We start from the raw sequence: 4,836 nt of genomic DNA, 5'->3' as shown, positions 1-4,836 counted from the left end.
TAAAACATTTGAGAGACCTTTCAGCTAAAACTAGATGATATTGGCTATATATATATATATATATTACAGACCTGGAGAACCCTTGTGGGAATTCAAGAATTTCTTTGGGGCAAAATAAATGGAAGAAATCCTCATTACTTTCATGGGATTTCATTTAAATTATTTAAATGTATGTTCATTTCTATTCTGGTGTCAACAACCACTTCACTTTCAAGTGAATGTAACAATTTGAAATAATTTTGTGTTATAAACAGCCAATTCTACTTTGTCAAAATGGCAGTACTTCAAAATATAATTCATTCTTCTTTTTATATCTAATGAGTTATATATTCAACATTCAATGTAGGACCCAGATGGGGTATTTAGTACAAAGAAGAACAATTTTTTCCTTTATCTAATAAGCCATGACAACCAGCTTTTGTTATCCTAGCCTCAGAAGATATGGAAACGTAACTGCTGATTCTCATGATTGGACATGGTTATAACATAATATCATTATGTTATGACCATGTATATATTATTATTAATTGTAGTACATAATATTATGGTGCTCATTGATGCCCGCAGATGCAGTGAACAAAGTGCAATTTTGAGCCCAGTTGCCAGTTTTTCCCAGAATGCAAGTGTTATTGTGGCCTGAAGCAGGCATTGTGCGGCGTGGGATTCGGCAATTAATGCAACTGCTTGCATATTTTATCGCAAATTAAACGCACTTACATGGAAGTCCATCTGGTGTTTTTTAAAGTTTTCTGCATGCAAGTGATATTTACACCTGATTCTTTAGGGTAATGTGCGCTGGGGGAACCCTTGAGCTACCGCCTGCTGAAAAGGTGGCAGTAGCTTCAAGGTTCCCCTGTGCCGGTTTCATAATAGAAGTCAGGAAGAACTGAGCAAGACCAAGTACAACTCCACAAAAGTGCAAGAAGCGTATTTTGATGCAAATTACCTTTAACTTTAATGTTACCCCCTGCGTCTGAAGAAATACATGAGTCCGAATAAGTACCTTAAACATAAACCCCTGCCTCCCTTGTTCTATTTTGTATATACTGTGATATATTATAATTGTGCCTGTGTGTCATAACCATTTTTACTGTTTTCGATACTGGAACTTTCCTTCAACAGTTTAACTATTTATTATTATGATGGCATACCTTTTATTTTTCCTATCCCATCTAACATGTCACTGAGGAGTATGGGGAATATCCTGCTAATCTGGAGCTGTAAACTGTAAGATGAAGCTTTGGCATTAGTCTATCCTAGACTTTTTCGTTACCAATACGATTTGCGCGAAAAAACGCGAGTTTTTCGTAGCCATTCTGAAAGTTGCGCAAAATCGCGATTTTTTCGTAGCGCTAAAACTTGCGCGAAATGTCGCGCCTTTTAAGTTAACGCTACAAAAAAAGGCGCGACTTTTCGCGCAAGTTTTAACGCTACGAAAAAATCGCCAGATTTTGCGCAACTTTCGGAATGGCTACGAAAAACTCGCGTTTTTTTCGCGCAAATCGTATTGGTAACGAAAAAGTCGCGATAATTTCCAAAAAGTCGTAAAGTCGCCGAAAAAATGGCAAAAAATACGAAAAAGTCGCAAAATGTTCGTTTTCCAATCGGAATTTTTCCAATTCGGATTCGAATTCGTGTCTTAGTAAATCAGCCCCTTAGTCTTTCCCTTATTTACTGCCCCTTCCAGTTATGCCCAAGAGTAACCCCAGTCAATATAACTGAACCCCATTGCCTTTGGAATACATTTCATTCTATTTAAATGCACCTTATAAATAGGACACGTGTCGGGACACGAAACACAAAAGGCCGTAGACTGTGGGGTTTATTATGCAGTTTAATGATGTTATAATAAAGTTCCTTTTTAAATAAATTTTGGAGTGCAGAATGAATGTATATTTTTCTATTGTAGTACCCTAATGATACTGAGGCTTATTCACTATAGCACACCTTATCCCTCAGCTTTTTTGAAGAGAAAACCTCTCACCCAAAGTCGGACAGACCTCTACTAAGGTCCATAAAGAGACATTCTCCGCTATTTATATGTGTACAAAGATTTCCCACTGTGTGGAATTCCTATGAAGAAAATTGCAATGACTGATATTCCAAAGTCTCTCTGGCATCTGCATATTGCTTGCTTATTTTCTATCATTTACTGCTCATCTTTTTTTGCAGGCCCTCTTCTATCACTGTTGCATCAGAAATCAGCTTGAAGACTTGTGGGCCAGAAGCTGAGAAAAAAGAGTTAATCTGTGTCAGACAATGTTTATGTTCTATGGAAGGGCAAAAGTGTCACATGAGCAATACCTTTTGGTAAAGGATGGGTCTGTTTTTTCTGTAGTTGAGGAGATAATTGATATGTGTACCTTCTACATCATGACCTGGACCTCTAGCTGTAACCAGATACCTGCATGAACAATCTCTGGACTGGTGGTTCTCAACCTTTTATCACCCAGGACTCTTATATTTATTATAGTAAACTTTCTTAATTACATTTTTTCCACGTACATACGTTTTTTTTCCAGTAAGACTTTTCATTACATTTACTGTGCACTAATGTAAGTATACCATCTTTTTATATCTTCAGCAATCTTTGGCAGTTGATGGAAACATTATAAACAAGTCACTATAGGGGTTTTCAAAGATGCTGGGCAGAAGTGCAAGAGCACTAAGGGGTTGAAAAGCTTGCCCCTTAGTGCTCATTCTGAGAGCATTGTCCAGGGTCTGACTTGCTGGACTGCTGGATACAACATTCAGTGCACAATGCAGAGCACAGTGAATGGCCGCCCTGTCCTTCCCCCTGCCATTAGTACAGGGCCATGATGCGGCCTGCACCCACTGGGGCTCCCTGACTTGCATATCAGAATGAAGCACAAGTTAAAGGGCAGGAGGTGGGATGCATATATACCTCCATCCCTTCATGAACACAGAACTGCTAAACTCAGGCAGGGTACGTGTTTTTCTACATTTTACATTGCCTCCATATAAACTGTACTAAACATTTATTATGTCACCATTCTGGTCCCTTGAGGGAACCTTCTACAATGTTTATTTTTTTAATTTTTTCACCATTTAAGTTCCATGAGTGCACTGTTTGTTTTTGGTTTATCAGGTACTTTTAATGGTAGCACCAGGGCCATCATGTATGGCTGACATGGAGTGACCAAAAACTCAACATATATACATATAAATACTATAAAACACGTTAAGCACACACATTCATCATATATTAATTTATTGCACCATGTGCCAGGGTTCCTCCAGATTCTGGGGTCTTTGACTACCTAGTCTGACAGTAGGAATGACATAAAACAATAAGGTACACACGCACACACTGAAAAACCCTAATATTCATCAAACATGGATCCTCCTTAAATAAAGAATGCCACTAGAAGAGTTAGGTAAAGACTTCTGGACAACAAATCTTTTCTTCTGGAATCCTTGTTGTGAGGGCAGAAGGAAAGAAGTTGCAATGGTTTGTGGGTAACCCATACTTCTTCTTCCTCTTCTGAGCAGGCAACTGATTTACCACATTGACCCTATTGCTCAGTAATGTCTGTACTTTTCATATTTGCTGAATTTGAATCACATTGTGTTGCCTTCGGGTATCAAATAAATGTTTCATCATTAGGAGCTTAGGTCTTACGTTAAAAGCCATTCAAGTGCTGTCTAAACATGTCAAGAATCTTATCAAGTCACTGCATTGCCTGCATTCATTTGTAACAGCCCCAACCCACTGTAAGCAATCTAATACAAACACATGGATCTAATCTGCTGACATAATAGCACCCATAGAATCTGCTCTGTACAACACTATTTTCTCAGTGTTAATATATGAGAACTGTGCCATGCCAGTATATTTTGGCCCGGGATGTAAGGATGGAAGCTTGGCAGCATCACAGAGCTTGCTTTGTCTGAGCGATTGGCAATTAAGGGGGAAAAGGTTGAGTCAGAACCTAATTTGGTCTATGAAATTATTATGTAGATTCTGTTGATTCTCACATCTGGCATTTGTTTTTTTCTTCCTTTCTTAGCATTCGATTTATTGCAGGACTTGTTCTGTTTTGCTCCCTGAAGGCCTGAAAGTTTAATGTGTACATTATGAGAGTGCTCTGTAGGGCATGATGCAAGAGAACTATAAACAAAATGTTATAAGCAAATACTTGGTGATTCTGCATTTGTTTTCATTAGGTACAAGTTTGGAAGAGTGGCCATATTTTCTGTTATATGTTTAGTCACGTAGCATCATTTTTGATATTTATACATTTTATGGAACTCCAAGGCAGCTAAATCCATCCCACTGATTCCAACAAGCAACATTATAAGGGGGAGATACCTAAAGGTGTGCAGTGTTTGAAATGTAATTAATACTGTAATGTAATGGTTATTTGTGATCCACTTACTATAGGAATGTGCCAGTGGTATGCATGGGAACGTAGAAGATGAATAGGAAGGTAAGTAATATAAATCAGACAATAAATACACCTGAATAATACAGTTTGGTTTATATAGGTTCAGCTGATGAAATAAAACACACACAATCCATGTGCGGTAAAGCTAAAGAGGGTATAGCAACGGCAGGGTATAAAACAGTTTCAAAATAGATACTGACAGTATGGAAAACAGGTATTTTAGCCTTTATTTTCATGTAACCTTGCATTGTATCTGCCAGTGGGGCTCCAGATCTGATATGGCTACCAATCAACCAATGCATTTTGAGTGGAATTGGAGAATGTTCATGCATGGCTCCCAGGATTCCATATAGAGATTTACTGAAATATATTCTAGGCCAGGGGCCCCCAACCTTTCTTACTCATAAGCCACAGTCAAATGTAAAAA

The sequence above is a fragment of the Xenopus tropicalis genome, chromosome 1 (assembly GCF_000004195.4).
Source record: "Xenopus tropicalis strain Nigerian chromosome 1, UCB_Xtro_10.0, whole genome shotgun sequence".
In the NCBI taxonomy this organism is placed as follows: Eukaryota; Metazoa; Chordata; class Amphibia; order Anura; family Pipidae; genus Xenopus; species Xenopus tropicalis.
Note: the sequence above shows the minus strand (reverse complement) of the source record.